The sequence below is a fragment of the Artemia sp. Qi Xiang Cuo genome, chromosome 6 (genome assembly GCF_049724085.1).
Source record: "Artemia sp. Qi Xiang Cuo chromosome 6, ASM4972408v1, whole genome shotgun sequence".
Lineage (NCBI taxonomy): Eukaryota > Metazoa > Arthropoda > Branchiopoda > Anostraca > Artemiidae > Artemia > Artemia sp. Qi Xiang Cuo.
In genome coordinates, this window is record NC_142799.1 from 78,219,265 (window position 1) to 78,240,346 (window position 21,082).

The 21,082-nt window shown below is 35.5% G+C and overlaps 1 long non-coding RNA gene across 1 annotated transcript in view; it reads right to left on the bottom strand.

Annotated features, from left to right (window-relative positions):
- The window catches only part of LOC148951623 (uncharacterized), a 26,063-nt gene extending 5,709 nt beyond the window's left edge, over positions 1–20,354 (bottom strand). Inside the window, exons 1-2 of the long non-coding RNA XR_016141882.1 lie at positions 20,265–20,354; positions 13,955–14,044 (exon numbers count right to left, since the gene is read on the bottom strand). This is a non-coding gene — a long non-coding RNA (uncharacterized LOC148951623). The remainder of the gene's footprint in view (positions 1–13,954; positions 14,045–20,264) is intronic.
- Between the last annotated feature and the right edge of the window lie 728 nt (positions 20,355–21,082).

Consider the following 21,082-nt stretch of genomic DNA (forward strand, 5'->3'; position numbering starts at 1 on the left):
AGCAAACTTAGCCATAGCTAGTTGAAACTCTGCATAAATATCTGCATTTAAGCCTAATTGCATAGGTACTAAAGGAACATTGAACATTTTTTCTGATTTTGTGTGTTTTCGCAAAAAAATAGCTTGTATTTAGAAAACTTAGACATAGATAGTTGAAACTCTGCATAAATAGCTTATTTTAAGACTAGTTGGGTAGTTACTAGATGACCATTGATCATTTTTGTTATTAATTTGGATGTTTTTGCAAGAAAATGTATTGTATTTAGCAATATTATCAATAGCTAGTTTAAACTCTGCATAAATATCTTCATTTCAGCCTAATTGCGTAGGTACTAAAGGAACATTGAAAATTTTTATGATTTTGTGTGTTTTCGCAAGAAAATAGCTTGTCTTTAGAAAACTTAGCCATATATAGTTGAAACTCTCCATAAATATCTTCATTTCAGCCTAATTGCGTAGGTACTAGAGGAAAATTGAACATTTTTTTCTTATTTTGTTTGTTTTTGTGATAAAATAGCTTGTATTTAGCAAACTTAGCCATAGCTAGTTGAAACTCTGCATAAATACCTTCATTTTTAGTCTAATTGCGTAGGTACTAAAGGAACATTGAACATTTTTTCTGATTTTTTTTTGTGTTTTTGCAAGAAAATAGCTTGTCTTTAGAAAACTTAGTCATAGCTAGTTGAAACTCTGCATAAATATCTTCATTTTTAGTCTAATTGTGTAGGTAGTAGAGGAACATTGAACATTTTTTCTGATTTTGTGTGTTTTCGCAAGAAAATAGCTTGTCTTTAGTAAACTTAGCCATAGCTAGTTGAAACTCTTCATAAACATCTTAATTTTTTGTTTAATTGTATAGGTACTAGAGGAATATTGAATATTTTTTATGAGTTTGTGTGTTTTCGCAAGAAAATACCTTATCTTTAGTAAACTTATCCATAGCTAGATGAAACTCTGCATAAATATATTAAGTTTTAGTCTAATTGTGTAGGTACTAGAGCAACATTGAACATTTTAGTACTGAGTTTGTGTTTTTTTGTTAGAAAAGAGCCTGTCCATATGAATCTTATCCATAGATATATTACACTCATCATACGCATCTTCATTTCAGTACTATTGCGTATGTACTTAATCAAATTTGTGAATTTTTTTGATTTTGTGAATGTTAAATAGAAAATAGATTTTAGTTGACACACTTAGAAAAATATCTTTGTCACTCTGTACCAATCTACACATTTTGAGAAGTAGTGCGTATGTACGAATGTGTAATAGTTCATTTTTCTGATATTGTGTACTTTCGATATAATTTAGCAATTACTTATAGCTCTTAGCAATATAAATTAAAACAACATACTAAAAATATTATGTTAGATAATAATTGTGTAGGTACTAGAGGAACATTGAACATTTTTTCTGATCTTTCGTGTTTTCGCAAAAAAAAAGCTTGTCTTTAGCAAACTTAGACATAGCTAGTTGAAACTATGCATAAATATCTTAATTTTTAGTCTAATTGCGTAGGTACTAGAGGAACATTGATCATTTTTTCTGTTTTTGTGTGTTTTCATAAGAAAATAGCTTGTCTTTAGCAAACTTAGTCATAGATAGGAGAACTTGAACATTTTGCACTTCTTCGAGAAAACTCTGAATTAAAGTGGAGTTCCTTATCTTCATGTTGAATATTCACAATCAATGTATAACTTTTTCTATCTTCTATGAAAAATTTGAAACAGAAATATAAATCTTTTATTTCATTGAGTAAAATCAGAACCAAAGTTAAGAAAAATTACAAATACATTGAAAATTTTTATCTTCCATGAAAAGATTTAGAAATATGGTATTACTTTTTCTATCTTCCACCGAAAAATTAGAATCGAAATTTAAATTTCTTTATCTCTTGATGAAATAATGAAGTGAAGTGTAAGATTTGTGTTTTCTCTGGAGAAATTAGAATTGAAGTGTGTTCTTTGGTAAAGTTCAGAAGGGAACTTGAGCTTTTCTTCACTTCGTTGAGAAAATTTAAAATTGAACTAGAACTTTTTATCTTCCAGAAAAATAATCACAAGTATGCTATTACTTTTTCTATCTTCCACCGAAAAATTAGAATTGAACTTTAAATTTTTCATCTCTTTGAGAAAAATCAGAACTGAATTTAAGAAAAATTATAAATAAAGTGAAACTTTTGATCTTCATGGAAAACAATCATTGTCATAGTATTACTTTTTCTATTTTCCATCTAAAAATTTAGAATAGAACTTTAAATTTCTTTATGTCATCTTGGAGCTTAAAGCTGCAGTGGAATATTTTAATTTTTTCTGGAGAAATTATAATTGAATTGCGTTATTTGGTAAAGTTACGAAGAGAACTTGAACTTTTCTTCACTTAGTTGAGAAAATTTTCAACTGAACTAGAACTTTTTATCTTCTGTGAAAATATTCAGAAGTATGGTATTTATTTTTATATCTTCCGCCGAAAATTTTATAATTGAACTTCAAATTTCTTTATGTAATTTGTGAAATAGAGAAATGAAGCGGAAGATTTTTATTTTCTCTGGAGAAATTAGAGATTAATTGCGTTCTTTAGGAAATTTCAGAAGAGAACTTGAACTTTTATTCACTTCTTTGAGAAAATTTTAATTTGAACTATAACTTTTTATATTCAGTGAAAATATTCACAAGTATTGTATTACTTTTTCTATCTTCCACCGAAAAAATTTATAATTGAACTTTAAATATCATTATGTCTTTGTGAAATAAAGAACTTAAGTGGGAGATTTTTATTTTCTCTGTAGAAATTATAAATGAAGTGTGTTATTTTATAAAATTCAGTAATGAACATGAACTTTTCTTCACTTCGTTGAGAAAATTTAAAATTGAAATATAACTTTTTATCGTTCGTGAAAATAATCAAAAGTATGTTACTGATTTTTCTATCTACCATAAAAAAATTTGGAATTGAACTTTAAATTTCTGTATGTCATTGTGAAAAAATTAAATGAAGTGGTAGATTTTGGTTTTTTCTGGAGAAATTAGAATTGAAGTGTTTTCTTTGGTAAAGTTCAGAAGAGAACTTTAACTTTACTTAACTTCGTTGAGAAAATTTTAAATTGAACTAGAAATTTCTATCTTCCGTGAGAATATTCACAAGTATGGTATTACTTTTTCTATCTTCCATCGAAAAATTCGAATTGAACTTTAAATTTCTTTATGTCTTTGTGAAATAAAGAACTGAAGTGGAATATTTTTGTTTTCTCTGGAGAAATTAGAATTGAAGTGTGTTCTTTGGTAAAGTTCAGAAGAGAACTTGAACTTTTCTTCACTTCGTTGAGAAAATTTTAAACCTATGAAATTATAAGGAAACGATCTAATAAAACCAGGATATATCAAACTAACTCGCAACCCTCCGATTTTTCAGTCAACACTAAAAAAGTATATTCTCTTACCAACATATAGTTAAAAACAAAAGTCGAAAAAACCAAAACAAGCCAAATAGGATCCAGACACTACACACATCAAGCATAATAATAACTACTGCAAAGAAAAGCATGAACTATCAATCCCACACATACCAAATCTTAGGGTTCGGATACCTCTCAGCTACGGCATACTCAGAAATCCAGGGCATAAATGTTGAACACAGCAGCCAACACATCCCACAAACGTGGTTTCCGACATCATTCACCTACGACATCCTAGAAAATCTTAGCTAGGAGCAGCCTGAACTAGGCAATGGTGGCTTCCAACATAGACATTTCTAATGGCACAGACTTATGAAAGGCTATGAAGCCTAGCACAGGCAATTCAAAAATCGCAAAATGCGCATCCCAAACCACATGTTTAAGCCACCAAACACATATGAAAGACTCTGATCTCCAACTCAGAAAAGCCCGAAATAGTAATTTACATATCCTAAATCATAAGTTTCAGACAGCATTCACCTACGAAATACTAAGAAACCTTAGCTCAGAAAAGTCTGAAATAGCCAACTACTCATCCCAAACTCGAAGTTTCAGACAACAAACACCTATGAGTGACTAAGAATCCTAGCTCTGAAAAGTCCAAAAGCAAACTACACCTCCAGTTACAGACAGCATTCACCTACGAAATACTAAGAAACCTTAGCTCAGAAAAGTCTGAAATAGCCAACTACTCATCCCAAACTCGAAGTTTCAGACAACAAACACCTATGAGTGACTATAAATCCTAGCTCTGAAAAGTCCAAAAAGCAAACTACACCTCCCAAATCATAATTTTCTGAAAGGACACACATATGATAGGCTAAGAAATCTAGCTCAGAAAAGTCAAAAATAGCAAATTAACCATCCCAAATCATAAGTTTCACTCAACACACATCAACGAAAGGCTAAGAAACCTAGCTCATAAAAGCTTGAAATAGCAAACTACTCATCCCAAACTATTGGTTTCAGACAACATTCACCTAGAAAATACTATGAAACCTTAGCTCAGAAAAGCCTGAAGTAGCAAACTACACATCCCAAATCATAGGTTTCAGAAAACACACATCAACGAAAGACGAGTGCTCGGGGAGAGCCTTTGAGGATCTGTGGGTCCGTTGTGGGTCGGTGGTCCTTTGGGCGCGCGGGGGGACCTTGGGGGACGGGGGGTTGGGCTTGGGGGTCGGGGTTTGGCTTTGGGGGGTCGGGGTGGGTATTTGGGGCGCCGGGAGGGCCTTTGGGTGCCTGGGGGACATTTGGGGACCGGTGGAGGGCCTTTGGGACCCCGTTGGTCCTTTGGGAGCTCGATGTGCCTTTGGGGGGTCCGCGGATGGCATTTGGGGGTCTGGGTGGGCCTTTGGGGTGCCGTTGGCCCTTTGGGAGCTTGGGGGGCCTTTGAGTGTCCGGGGGGACAGTTGGGAGCCTGGGGGACAGTTGGGGCCTGGGGATGGCCTTTGGGGGTCTGGGTGGGCCTTTGGGGGACCGGTGGAGGGCCTTTGGGAGTTTGGGGGGCTTTGAGGACCGGTGGCTTCCTTCGGGGTTGGGGTATGGGGATTGGAACCCTTTGGATCGGGGTAGGGCGATTGGGGCTCTTTGGGGTGGTGGTAGGGGACCTCACAACACTGTTCAATGGGATTTGTGTATTATAACGACCAAACTCAAAAATCATCTTTTAAATCATCTTTTAAATCAACGACTCTAACTCTTTCACCAAAATAGTTCCATAAGATGTCTAAAACCGTTTTGCCCAAATAATCACTAAAAGTAATTTCATTATGTTAATTTTGTTTGGCATCTCAGTACTTTCACATTTCAAATTTCTAGGAGACCCTTTCCTACGTTAATCTCTTCATCTCATAAATTTTCCTAGCTAAACTATTATGGTTTCTTTTGAATATCAATTTATCTCTCCGACTTAAAGCTCCATGAAGCCGTATTTAAAAATAGAATTTTTATCTCTTTAGACTCCCGCATAATTCCAAGATAACAAGTGATGTCATTTATGATTCCTGACACTAAAGATCAATGAAGCCCTATTTAAAAATAGAATATTAATTTTTGTCTCAGTCCTAAAGAATGTTTATACCTCAGACCTAAGATTAAAGAAGCCTTAATGTTTCTTAATTCCTTCTTCGTGAATCAACAATTTCCCCGCCGATTATGTAAATCAAGTTCACAGGTCAGGCCTAAAGATTAAAGAAACCTTAATGTTTCTTAATTTTCACCTTCGTGAATCAATTATTTACATAGTGATTATGTAAATCAATTTCTCAGGTTAAGCAAACCAAACAACAATGAATCCATGTTTATTTCTTAATTACCCCCTACGTGAATCAATAATATCAACTAGCTATTATGTAAATCAAAGGAAATTCACTTCCCCCTCGAGTCCTAGATCAATAACATTGTTCCCGTTAGAATTCAATGCGCATGTGCAACCTTCGCCCCCCCGAGTTATTACACATAGAAACAACAAATAAATCGACCTTGGAAAAAGAGGTCATTGACCCCATTACGTAATCTTTCTCCCTAGGGACTCTATGACCATATTGTTTCATAATTCCCCATGCTCGTGAATCAATAATTCCCCCATCGATTATGTAAATCACCCCTCATGTCATTCGCACGTGGCCAAACAACAACAACAACAGATCGATTGACCTTGACACACCCACATTAGACTCGATCGATAATCCTTGAATAAATTATGTCCCGTCAGCATTAAACTAAATTGTAGATGGCAGCAGGGGTGAGTCGTGGGGCTGGTACCCCCTCCTCTACTGATTGCTCCCTTTAGATTAAACGTTTCAGGGTATAGATTTGATTCATATATTTTCGTGTTCTATTTGTGAAGAAAAATACTATTGACTAGTACGTCAACATATGCAACTAGTGTAAGTAGTTGTACTGTCTGTCCAAAGTACTGTCCAAAAGCTTTGACATTAGTAAAGTCTTCCTTGGTTAAAAACTTATAAAACTCGAAAGTCCATCTTTGAGGTTGTTTGCTTGTAACTCAATGACCTCCAGCTTAATTTTATCGACGCAACTGGCCACATTTGCTTCAAGTGGAATATGAAATAACCTCACTTTTTCTGCCTTTGAATCCAAGTCAGAAAACTGCTCCTGAAACTGCACCTGGAGAATTTTGATAATCTCGCATGCAAATGGTGTTGGGAGACAATCTTTCGAAAAGATGTTTTCAGCTTTTTTTCTTCAAAACATATATGTATTCGTTTGTATATAATAAGCATTTTCCTGGTAGCCTTGTTCTTGATATTACAAGCATTAGCTTGTCTCCAGCAACGCCATTTTTTTTTTTTTTTTTTTTTATTTCATGCCCAAGTGCATGACTAATAAAACTCGGCAGCATTTTCGTCGAATTATAAAGTGGCTATTAGATACTAGTTTGAAGAAAGTCATCAGAACAACTTTAAGTTCTAAATGCATGGGAATCTACAAGTTAAATAAAAATCTGGGACTTGCAGATTGGGCAGTACCAAGAGAGTAGTGAAGAATTATGGTATGCAAAGTAATATTTGGCAGGGAAAGTCACTGGTGATAAATCGCTAGGGATGACACCGTGATTGCGTGATTTTCGGGGATTCGGGAACCAAATTTTTTTCACGGTGACGCATATATTTTCGGGGAATACTTGAGAATTCGGGGATAGTGCAAGCCCTGCTTGATTTCTAATCAGGAAAATCAAAATACTAAACCAAACGAGAAGGAAAAGCTCCGACTTTGCGGTTGGCGCAATAAAGAATTGCCGCAAAATTAATTTAAAGTCGACTGAACGCCGCCGCCTCTACCGGCAATGGTAGTTTCCTCTACCGGAAAATTTTATACTTCTCATTTCCCAATGTGAAAATTTTATACTTTTTATGGGAACTTCATGGGCGGGTGTAAAAAGGGAAGCTTTGAATAGATTAGGATGGAGGAGGAGCGTGTGTAGCTGTGTTGGGCTCAGGCGCCTTGGTGCTGCGATGAGTTATTATTATTAGTAGTAGTAGTAGTAGTCTTATTTCCTTGTAAAGAAGAAAAGTAAACTCCAGCATTGAAAATACAGCCACTGAGTGGGCGCTTTCAATAAACAGCTGCATCATTCAATCTGGGAAATCCTAAATGAATCATCATATTTTGCAACAGTCTGGCCTTTTATCATAGAGGCAAGAATGAGCTGCCGAGTTTGAAATTTTTACCAGAAATTATTTGTAAATGTATAACAACAAATAATTATTAATATTAGTTTAATAATCAACTTATCAGTTAACTAAGAATCCGTTCGTAAAAAAAAAAAAAAACGTTCAAAGTTAACTAAGGACGAAAAATTAATAGTGCTAGTACCCTTTTTAAGTGAAAAAAAATTGGAGGGCAACTAGGCCCCTCCCATGCTCAGTATATAGTCAAATCCTATATTCCCTGGGGCATAGCTTACCACACTTGCCCCTGTGCTCTGGGGGGATGTGTCGACTCTAGAGTTTTTGTTTTTTTATCTTTGAACTATTTTGAACAAAATAACCATATCATAATTTTATTGGATGCATTTGGGGAAAAGGGCCTGGGGGGGGGGCGATAGACCTTTGATCACTTTTGACTCTTAAGAGTACGAGAATTTCCTATTTGAAATCGAGTGGCTCGTAAGTATATACGATCATCCCTTCTATAGAAACATAAATGCCCCCAGGGCATAACTTACAACACTTACCCCGGGCCCTGGTGGTTGTGTCGACCCCGTAGTTTTTGCTACTTGATCTGTAAACTTTTTTTTTACAGAATGGCTATATCCAAATTTTGATCGGATACATTTTGGGGAAAATTGATCGGATGGGGGAGGGGGCTAGTTGAGGCCAAAAACAATCGCTTCAGCAATTTTACTCGAATTTTCGTTGAATTTAAATTTGAGAAGTTAATAATTACGGACTGTTTTCAAAAAAGATGCATCGGAACTTCAGTCGAGCTTTGGCGTTTAAATTTAATTAAGGCGAATGGTCAGTTGCTATCATATGCATTAAAGAAGAACTAAAAAAAAGAAAATGATTTCTGTATACACACTATAATTTTAAACCAATCATAGACCGGGCTCCATTGGTACTAGTGGTTAATTCGTCGGTGCAATTACTATACATTTAAAAGCGGATAAGTATCTTCAAGTCCCAACAAAACTTTTTTTTTGACAAATAATTTTTTTTTAAATCCCCCCAGAGTACGGGGGCAAGTGTGGTAAGTTATGCCCCAGGGCATATAGGTTTTTTTGCAAGGGGTGGTCGTATAAACTGGTCGTATAGATCGTATAGACAATTAGCCCCAACCTATGTTTTCAGCGTATCGGCGTTTTCTGATACGATGAATTTGACGGCGTGATTTTCATTAAAATTCTTTCACTTGTAGGGGATGTTTCCCCCTCTTTAAAAATGCAGGTAAATTTTCTCAGGCTCGTAGCCTTTGATGAGTAATACTAAACTTAATAAAATTTATATATTTAGAATCAGCATTATAAGCCCATTCTTTTGATACATTTATTGACATCAAAATTCCTTTTTTAAAAGTTTGGATTACTATTGAGCCGTATTGCTTGTTTTTTTTATTATTAGTAGTTTCGCGGCCACTTATAAACTGTCAGGTGTCTCCCAAGGATGACGGCTAAGAGTTCGGTATCACCTCTCCTTCATCACTTTTGGCTCGTCATTTACTGTTCAGTACTTCCACTTTCCCAAAATTTTAAGAGATTACCCTAATAAATTTCACAAAAACGCTTGGTCCCAGGAACGCAAAAGCTGTAAATCTGACCCTGGATATCGAAAAACAAAATAACCAACACCACCTCGAGTCTGGCGTAAATACATTCTAAGGCCACACTGGTTAACATGACGCTTGATAAACAAAAACAAATAATTAAGAAAACAAAAACGAGTGTGATTTTCAGCCAGAGAAAAAAAAGCGAAAAGACAAATGCGGATATTTCGGCAAGGAACTCCGCCAAGCCATTATCCCAGCTCAACACGCTCACAAAAACAAACCTTTTGAAGTTAATTTATTTGTTTTTTCGATTTCGCTTTTTTTTTCAACTGGATGAAAATCACCCTCGTTTCTAAGTAGCTGAATTGTTACTGTTTTTTTTTTTTTTACCAAACTAGGGTTTGGCGTTTCCAGGCATTTTTTAGACTTTATAATTGCGTTTTTTTCCCAAAACTCATATTAGACACTTACCACTACATTAAGTTTGTCAATACACTAATTATGCATTATTATCAAACAGTTCGTGGTAACGAACTGTAAGTAAGGAGCGACCCGGCTCAATGGTAACCGAAACTCTAAAAAACGGATTTTTGATACCAATAGATATACCAAAAGAATCAGATTTCAATGCTTATTTCAAATATATAACTTTCATCAAGTTTAGTGCTACCCATCAAAAGTTACGCGCCTGAGAAAATTTGGCTGATTTTCGAAAAAAGGGGGAAAGACCCCTTTAAAATAATAAAACCTTAATGAAAATCACATCATCATATTCAGCGTATCAGAGAACCCCACTGTAGAGGTTTCAAGCTCCTATCTACAAAAATGTGGAATTTTCCATTTTTTGCCAGAAGAAAGATCACGGGTGCGTGTTTATTTGTTTGTTTTTTTTTTGTTTTTTTTTTTCCCCAGGGGCGATCGCACCGACCCAGTGGTCCTAGAATTTCGTGGGTGGGTTCATTGGAACGGAAATTAAAAGTTCTAGTGCCCTTTTTAAGTGACCAAAAAAAATGGAGGGCAACAAGGCCCCCTCCCACGCTCATTTTTTTCCCAAAGTCACCCGATCAAAATTTTGAGATAGCCATTTTGTTCAGCATGGTCGAAAATATGATAAATATGTCTTTTAGGATGACTTAATCCCCCGAAGTCCCCAGGGGGAGGGCTGAAAGTTATGAACTTTACTCAATGTTAGCATATAGTATTGGTTATTGGGAAGTATACAGACTTTTTCAGAGGAGATTTTTTCTGGTAGGTGGGGGAAGGAGAGGGTCGGGGGCTATATGGAAGGATCTTTCCATGAAGGAAATTTTCATGGGGGAAGGGAAATTGCCATGAAGGGGGCGCCGGACTTGCCAGCATTATTTATTGGTTATTGGGAAGTATACAACCATTTTCAGGAAGGATTTTTTCTGGAGGGGGGGGGGGCTAGAGGAGGGGATTACACTGGAGAATCTTTCCGTGGAGGATGTTTCTTTGGGGTAAGGGACATTTGTATGAAGGGGGCGCCGGATTTCCAAGCATTATTTAAGAAACGATCAGAAGTTAAATAAAAAAAAACATGTTTTTTTCAACTGAAATGTAAGAAGGAATATTAGAACTTAAAACGAACAGAAATTATAACGTATGTGAGGGGGTTCTCCCCCAAGTCAATACCTCGCTCTTTACGCTACAGTTTTTTTTAGTGCTTTCAAAAGAGCTATCTATTCTAATTAAACGGCCTTTGTGATTCAAGGGTTTGTGAATCAAATTTTTTTTAACTTTTAACGTAAAGAGCGTGGTATTGACTAAGGGGAGAACCCCTTCATATAAGTAATAACATATACGTAATAAAAAAACAATAAAAAAACAAGCGATACGGCTCAATAGTAATCGAAACTTTTAAAAACGAAATTTTGATGTCAATAAATATATCAAAAGAATGTGTTTATAATGCTGATTCTAAATATATAAATTTTATTAAGTTTAGTATTACTCATCAAAGGCTACAAGCCTGAGAAAATTACTCGATTTTTTAAAGAGGGGGGAAACATCCCCTACAAGTGAAACAATTTTAATGAAAATCACACCGTCAGACTCAGCGTATCAGAAAACAATATTACATAGGTTTCAAGCTCATATCTGCAAAAATCTGCAACTTTGTATTTTTTGCCAGAAGAAAAATATACGAATATAGAAGTTAGTTACGTAAGTTAATTTGTAAAGACATCCATTTAGCAAAAGAAAAGTAAAATTTTTATGCAAATAAAAGCTGCATTAACTAAAAAACGATCAGAAATTAAATAAAAAAAAAAGTTTTTTAAACTGAAAGTAAGGAGCGACATTAAAACTTAAAACGAACAGAAATTATTCCGTATATGAAAGGGGCGGTCCCCTCCTCACAGCCTCGCTCTTTACGATAATGTTTTTTATTTTTTTAAAAATTTAATTTGTGATAAATTCAAAATTTTTATTTTTTTAAAAAATAAAGTTGTGAGACAGAGTAAAACTTTAGCGTAAAGAGCGAGGCGTTGAGGAGGGGACAGCCCCTTTCATATACGGAATAATTTCTGTTCGTTTTAAGTTTTAATGTCGCTCCTTACTTTCAGTTTAAAAAACTTGTTTTTTTTATTTAATTACACTAAAGAACGCTGCGAAACACCAAATGCAGGATGGCGTTGATGATTTCTTCTCCGATTTCGGTAACACTTTCCACTCTTATAAACTACTCATACATTTTGCTGAAGATAAAGACTTGAGGATATAGAATCACATATTAAAAAAAAGATCGATTTTTCTTACTAAGTGCTGTTTAATCCTTGCAAAATTTTGTGACACATATCGTAGTAACAATGAAGAAAATCAAAAAGAATAATTTCACATACTAGAATGACGACAAAACAAAACCTACACAAAAAAAGGTAACGAAAGTAAAAGTATTAAAAATACATTAAATCAATAAGGAAAATTCAGTAAAAAAGAATGAAGATGTAATAAAACTAATGTTCAACCCCAAAGTGGTTTTCTTTGCTTGAATTGATGATGAAAAGATAATGTGCTGTAAGAATTTCTCTGTCGAATCCATTTTTTTTATTTGCTGCTCTATCTGCTGTTTTTTTTGTCTAAATAGGATATATTTTGACTCAAATCAGTTGCGTCAATGGTTTCAAGAAATGTGTTGCCTGTTGGGTGAAGTTTTCTGCATGTTGTGAAAGTGTGTGCTTTGCATAGAAAAATATTTGTATGTTCCAAAAGTAAGGCCAAAAAGGTTCTTTCTTTATTACTGGACTCGTTTCAAGTCTATTATTGTTGGACTATTTTCAAAAAAGATGCATCGGAACTTCAATCAAGCTTTGGCATTTAAATTTAATTAAGGCGAGTGGTCATTGGCTATCATCTGCTTGAACGGAGGACTAACAAAAAGAAAATGATTTCTGCACACAAAGTATCACTTTAAACAAATCATTCACCGGGCTCTATTGGTACTAGTGGTTAGTACGTCGGTGCAGTTACTATTCGTTTAAAAGCGGAAAAGTCTCTTCGAGTCCCACCAAAACTTTTTTTTTAGACAAATAATTTTTTTTTAAATACCCCCAGAGTACGGGGGCAAGTGTGGTAGGTTATTCCCCAGGGCATATAGGTTTTTATGTAAGGGGTGGTCGAATAAACTGGTCGCATAGGTCGTATAGACAATTAGCCCCAACCTATGTTTTCAGCGTATCAGCGTTTTCTGATACGCTGAATCTGACGGCGTGATTTTCATTAAAATTCTTTCACTTGTAGGGGATGTTTCCCCCCTCTTTAAAAATTTATGTAAATTTTCTCAGGCTCGTAGCCTTTGATGAGTAATACTAAACTTAATAAAATTTATATATTTAGATTCAGCATTATAAGCCCGTTCTTTTGATACATTTATTGACATCAAAATTCCTTTTTTAAAAGTTTGGATTACTATTGAGCCGTATTGCTTGTTTTTTTTATTATTAGTAGTTTCGCGGCCACTTATAAACTGTCAGGTGTCTCCCAAGGATGACGGCTAAGAGTTCGGTATCACCTCTCCTTCATCACTTTTGGCTCGTCATTTACTGTTCAGTACTTCCACTTTCCCAAAATTTTCAGAGATTAACCTAATAAATTTCAAAAAAACGCTTGGTCCCAGGAACGCAAAAGCTGTAAATCTGACCCTGGATATCGAAAAACAAAATAACCAACACCACCTCGAGTCTGGCGTAAATACATTCTAAGGCCACACTGGTTAATATGACGCTTGATAAACAAAAACAAATAATTAAGAAAACAAAAACGAGGTGATTTTTAGCCAGTTAGAAAAAAAAGCGAGAAGACAAAGCAGATATTTCGGCAATGAACTCCGCCAAGCCATTATCCCAGCTCAACACTCACACAAAAACAACCCTTTTGAATTTAATTTCTTTGTTTTTTCGTTTTCGCTTTTTTTCAACTGGATGAAAATCACCCTCGTTTCTAAGTTTCTGAATTGTTACTGTTTTTTTTTTTTACCAAACTAGGGTTTGGCGTTTCCAGGCATTTTTTACTTTTTTTACAGGCAACTATTTAGAGCGGAGTCGACTCTGGCCGAGATTACAGAGTCACGCCGCTAACCCCTGTTGCAAACCAGATAATCAGTGATATCAGGACTCATACCCCTACCCTTACGGACACAGGATTGCACGTCGAGTGCGCCAACCATTCGATCAGTACGGCGAGTTTTCAGGATCTAACAAAAAATTGTTAGTAACGATCAGGATAGCGGAAACAGTTTTTTATTCATACCTTGGCTACATGAATGTCCATTACACATAAGTCTCAAGTCACTTAGCTTGATCTAGGAAGTTAAACTCAGCTGTTGCTGGACTTTGACCACTGAAATAATAGAAAAACATATAAATTTAACATGTTTAAACATTTTATTTATGATTGTTTAAGCTAACTCAGTTGTTGCTATGTTGTTGCAGTTGTTGCTCAAAGAGTTTTTGTTGCTATTTTGATTTTAGGAAAATTTAAACTTCGTTTAAAGAACTGCTTTTACTTTATTTATTCGGTTCACATTTCTACTATTTAAATTACCTTGCTCTTTTTCATGTTCTTTTTTATTTTCAACAATCCCCGCCTATTTAAAGCTAAAAAAAAAGTGTTAATTTCTGTTCTATCCAGTTTATTCTATTTTACTTTTAAATTAGTATATTCTTTTTCATGCTATGTTTTGATCTTACAGTCCCTACCGGCAGTGCTGATCTCTGTTTAGCAGCCCTTTAGCTAGGAACTGCAATGGGGTGTTGGGGACCTGCCATCCTGTGCTTTCACACACCCTTCCTATTTATATTCCCCGGATTTGTTCAGACACCAATTCATGGCCGAGTCGGCTCGGGCTGTGCTTACAGAGTCATGCCACTGACCTCTACTTCCAATCAAAATAACCAGCAACCCCAAAACTGAAACACCTGTCTTCACAGACAAAGGATTTTAAGCCTACTGTGCTACCCACTTGGCAGGACAAGTGGTTTTATGCCTTTATATTAGCTTAAATTAGCAAACAAGCTAACCAAAACTAGTGAAGTATGCCATCCCTTTCAGCATAAGAATCTAGATAGTCTCATATTACAATGGATACAAACATTAGTAAAGAGTTTATATAAAATAGAAGACACTAGTCAATTGAGACACTAGTCAATATCGAACAGGAGCAGTCTAACCTATTGTAAATTCATGAATAAATAACTACAGCTTTAGCTGCTCAATCTATTATAATTTAATTTACTCAGTCAATTTTTAGTGAATTTGGGTTGGTCAGGCAAATACTTACCGGTGTATTTTGTGTAGTTGAATAACGTTAAAAGCCATTTCTTGGGCTTGGGCTAGTACGAACTTGAAATCGGCGACATAATGAATTCCATGATTGCTCCCTTTGGATTAAACTCCAGGGTCTAGATTTGATTCATATATCTCCGTGCTCCATTTCTGAAGCAAAAGACTCTTGATTAGTACATCAACATATGCAACTACTGTAAGTAGTTGTACTGTCTGTCCAAAGTACTTTCCAAAAGCTTTGACATTAGTAAAGTCTTCCTTGGTTAAAAACTTATAAAACTCGAAAGTCCATCTTTGACGTTGTTTGCCTGTAACTCAATGACCTCCAGCTTAAATTTATCGACGCAACTGGCCAAACTTGCTTCAAGGGGATTATGAAATAACCTCACTTTTTCTGCCTTTGAATCCAAGTCAGAAAACTGCTCCTGATACTGCACATGGAGAATTTTGATAATCTCGCATGCAGATGGTGTTGGGAGACAATCTTTGGAAAAGATGTTTTCAGCTTTTTTTCTTCAAAACATATATGCATTCGTTTGTATATAATAAGCATTTTCCTGGTAGCCTTGTTCTTGATATTACAAGGATTAGCTTGTCTCCAGCAACACCATTTATTTATTTTTTTATTTCATGCCCAAGTGCATGACTAATAAAACTCGGCAGCATTTTCGTCGAATTATTAAGTGGTTATTAGATATTAGTTTGAAGAAAGACATCAGAACAACTTTAAGTTCTAAATACATGGGAATCTACAAGTTAAATAAAAATCTGGGACTTGCAGATTGGGCAGTACCAAGAGAGTAGTGAAGAATTATGGTATGCAAAGTAATATTTGGCAGGGAAAGTCACTGGTGATAAATCGCTACGGATGGCACCGTGATTGCGTGATTTTCGGGGAACCAAATTTTTTTCGCGGTGACGCATAGATTTTCGGGGAATACTTGAGAATTCGGGGATAGTGCAAGCCCTGCTTGATTTCTAATCAGGAAAATCGAAACACTAAACCACACGAGAAGGAAAAGCTCTGACTTTGCAGCTGGCGCAATAAAGAATTGCCGCAAAATTAATTTAAAGTCGACCGAACGCCGCCGCCTCTACCGGCAATGGCAACCGCCTCTACCGCCTCTACCGGCAAGTAAACTCCAGCATTGAAAATACAGCCACTGAGTGAGCGCTTTTAATAAACAGCTGCATCATTCAATCTGGGAAATCCTAAATGAATCATCATATTTTGCAACAGCCTAGCCTTTTATCATAGAGGGAAGAATGAGCTGCCGAGTTCGAATTTTTTGCCAGAAATTCTTTGTAGATTTCTAACAAAAAAGAATTATTAATAGTATTTTCATAATAAACTTATAAGTTAGATAATCATCCGTTCTTCAAAAAAAAAAAAAAAACGTTCAAAGTTAACTAAGGACGAAAACTTAATATTGCTATTACCTATTTTAATTGAAAAAAAATTTGAGGGCAACTAGGCCCCACCCTTGCGCAGTATATAGTCAAATCCTATAAGCCATGGGGCATAGCTTACCACACTTGCCCCTGTGCTCTGGGGGGATGTGTCGACACCAGAGTTTTTGTTTTTTGATCTTTGAACTATTTTGAACAAAATCACCATATCATAATTTTATTGGATGCATTTGGGAAAAAGGGCCTGGGATGGGGGGGGGAATTGCCCTTCGATCACTTTTGACTCTTAAGAGTACGAGAACTACCTATTTAAAATCGAATGGCTCTTAAGTATATACGATCATCCCTTCTATAAAAATATAAATGCCCCCAGGGCATAACTTACAACACTTACCCCGGGGCCTGGTGGTTGCGTTGACCCCGTAGTTTTCGCTACTTGATCTGTAAACTTTTTTTTTTACAAACTGGCAATATCCAAATTTTGATCGGATACAGTTTGGGGAAAACTGATAGGATGGGGGGGGGGGCTTGTTGAGGCCAAAAACAATCGCTTCAGCAATTTTATTCGAATTTTCGTTGAATTTAAATTTGAGAAGTTAATAATTACGGAATAATTAATAAAACTGGTCGCATAGGTCGTATAGACAATTAGAATTTTAATGAAAATCACGCCGTCAGATTCATCGTATCAGAAAACGCTGATACGCTGAAAACATAGGTTGGGGCTAATTGTCTATACGATCTATGCGACCAGTTTATGCGACCACCCCTTACATAAAAACCTATATGCCCTGGGGAATAACCTACCACACTTGCCCCCGTACTCTGGGGGGATTTAAAAAAAAAATTATTTGAAAGAATTTTAATGAAAATCACGCCGTCAGATTCAGCGTATCAGAAAACGCTGATACGCTGAAAACATAGGTTGGGGCTAATTCTCTATACGATCTATGCGACCAGTTTATGCGACCACCCCTTTCATAAAAAAATATATGCCCCCAGGGCATAACTTACAACACTTACCCCGGAGCCTGGTGGTTGTGTCGACCCCGGAGTTTTTGCGTCTTGATCTGTAAACTATTTTTTTTTTACAAAATGGCTATATCCAAATTTTGATCGGATACATTTTGGGGAAAATTGATCGGATGGGGGGGGCTAGTTGATGCCAAAAGCAATCGCTTCAACCAATTTTACTCAAATTTTCGTTGACTTTAAGTTTGAGAAGTTAATAATTACGGACTATTTTCAAAAAAGATGCATCGGAACTTCAATCAAGCTTTGGCATTTAAATTTAATTAAGGCGAATGGTCATTGGCTATCATCTGCTTTAACGGAGGACTAACAAAAAGAAAATGATTTCTGCACACAAAGTATCACTTTAAACAAATCATTCACCGGGCTCTATTGGTACTAGTGGTTAGTACGTCGGTGCAGTTACCATTCGTTTAAAAGCGGAAAAGTCTCTTCGAGTCCCACCAAAACTTTTTTTTTTAGACAAATAATTTTTTTTTTAAATCCCCCCAGAGTACGGGGGCAAGTGTGGTAAGTTATGCCCCAGGGCATATAGGTTTTTACGTAAGGGGTGGTTGCATAGGTCGTATAGACAATTAGCCCCAACCTATGTTTCCAGCGTATCAGCGTTTTCTGATACGCTGAATCTGACGGCGTGATTTTCATTAAAATTCTTTCACTTGTAGGGGATGTTTCCCCCCTCTTTAAAAATTCACGTAAATTTTCTCAGGCTCGTAGCCTTTGATGAGTAATAGTAAACTAAATAAAATTTATATATTTAGAATCAGCATTATAAGCCCATTCTTTTGATACATTTATTGACATCAAAATTCCTTTTTTAAAAGTTTGGATTACTATTGAGCCGTATTGCTTGTTTTTTTTTATTAGTAGTAGTTTCGCGGCCACTTATAAACTGTCAGGTGTCTCCCAAGGATGACGGCTAAGAGTTCGGTATCACCTCTCCTTCATCACTTTTGGCTCGTCATTTACTGTTCAGTACTTCCGCTTTCCCAAAATTTTAAGAGATTACCCTAATAAATTTCACAAAAACGCTTGGTCCCAGGAACGCAAAAGCTGTAGATCTGACCCTGGATATCGAAAAACAAAATAACCAACACCACCTCGAGTCTGGCGTAAATACATTCTAAGGTCACACTGGTTAACATGACGCTTGATAAACAAAAACAAATAATTAAGAAAACAAAAACGAGGTGATTTTTAGCCAGTTAGAAAAAAAAGCAAAAAGACAAAGCAGATATTTCGGCAAGGAACTCCGCCAAGCCATTATCCCAGCTCAACACGCTCACAAAAACAAACCTTTTGAAGTTAATTTCTTTGTTTTTTTTGTTTTCGCTTTTTTTCAACTGGATGAAAATCACCCTCGTTTCTAAGTTTCTTAATTGTTACTGCTTTTTTTTTTTTTTTTTTTTTACCAAACTAGGGTTTTGCGTTTCCAGGCATTTTTTAGAATTTATAATTTGATTTTTTTTCCTGAAACTCATATTAGACACTTACCACTACATTAAGTCTGTCAATACACTAATTATGCATTATTATTACACTAAAAGAACGCTGCGAAACACCAAATGCAGGATGGCGTTGATGATTTCTTCTCCGATTTCGGTTAAACTTTCCACTCTTATAAACTACTCATACATTTTGCTGAAGATAAAGACTTGAGGATATAGAATCACATATTAAAAAAAAGATCGATTTTTCTTACTAAGTGCTGTTTAATCCTTGCAAAATTTTGTGACACATATCGTAGTAACAATGAAGAAAATCACAAAGAATAATTTCACATACTAGAATGACGACAAAACAAAACCTACACAAAAAAAGGTAACGAAAGTAAAAGTATTAAAAATACATTAAATCAACAAGGAAAATTCAGTAAAAAAGAATGAAAATGTAATAAAACTACTGTTCAACCCCAAAGTGGTTCCTCGGCTTGTTTTTATACTTCTTTTCTTCCATAAGGTTTTTTCGGGGTTCGCAAACAAAGTTTCTACTTTTCCCATTTAAAACATGCATATTTTGACTTTAAATTATTTGGTTAAACGGTAAATCTTTCCTTTATCTCTTAGGAGCTCAACAATATTTTATATTTAAAAACTTTTTATGCTTTTAATAGGTCGGTGATACATTTAAAGCCTGTTTCCACCGTTCTTACAAAAAGTTATTGATAACAATTTTACAAATAATCATGCTTCCGCAAGTAAACAGAAGAATTGCTTCTACCGACTCAGTAAAATTGTTTAAAAATTCAAAACATTGTTGAAGAAGATGGTTGATAGATTTTGAGCACAAAATTTGAAAAACTTGAAGAATAAAAACAAATATTGTTGACGATAATCACTTAATATCAAATGCCAACGGTTTCATAGAACAGAAGTAAAACGTCAGATGTTATTTAACAAATAAATTTGGAGGACTTTCATGGTTTACAGCTTTGCATTCCTTTTTGTGTTCTTCTTAAAGTCTGATAGACCGAATTTACCATATTTACCTTTACCAAAATTACCTTTTTTAATTTGAAAACTACCGATCTCTCTGATGGCCCGATTATATTAATGGTTGTGGCAGATCCTTTGACCCTTCCCATGTTTTTTTCCAGATTTCTCCATGCAACTGTTTAGAGCGGAGTCGACTCTGGCCGAGATTACAGAGTCACGCCGCTAACCCCTGCTGCAAACCAGATAATCAGTGATATCAGGACTCATACCCCTACCCTTACGGACACAGCATTGCACGTCGAGTGCGCCAACCATTCGACCAGTACGGCGAGTTTTCAGGATCTAACAAAAAATTGTTAGTAACGATCAGGATAGCGGAAACAGTTTTTTATTCATACCTTGGCTAAATGAATGTCCATAACATAAGTCTCAAGTCACTTAGCTTGATCTAGGAAGTTAAACTCAGCTGTTGCTGGACTTTGACCACTGAAATAATAGAAAAACATATAAATTTAACATGTTTAAACATTTTATTTATGATTGTTTAAGCTAACTCAGTTGTTGCTATGTTTTTGCAGTTGTTGCTCAAAGAGTTTTTGTTGCTATTTTGATTTTAGAAAAATTTAAACTTCGTTTAAAGAACTGCTTTTACTTTATTTATTCGGTTCACATTTCTACTATTTAAATTACCTTGCTCTTTTTCATGTTCTGTTTTATTTTCAACAATCCCCGCCTATTTAAAGCTTAAAAAAAGTTTTAATTTCTGTTCTATCCAGTTTATTCTATTTTACTTTTAAATTAATACATTCTTTTCCATGCCATGTTTTGCTTTCTACATTACCCCCTTAGGGGAAATGAAGACCAGAGGAATTTTTTGTGAGAAAATGGCTGTGACTTGTGCTCTATTTGTTCAATCATTTCATGTATTTTGGACAAAGCCTCAAAGGGGGTTGAAGAGAAGCGACAAGAAACGGTTTAAAGAAGGGAGAAACTTCCTGGGAGTGGTATAATGATCAAATTGGAGTTAAGGAGGTTTGTGTGGTGGCCCCAAATGGGTTCTTGCTGTCAGGAAACACTCTGATGGGTTGTCACTAGCAGTAATCTTTACGCTAGTCTTATTACCTTTTAATAAAACCCTTACCATTACACGTTACTCTTACTACTGCAAGTTAAAAAATCCCTATTAATCATTTTTCACTTAAGAACAACAAATAGT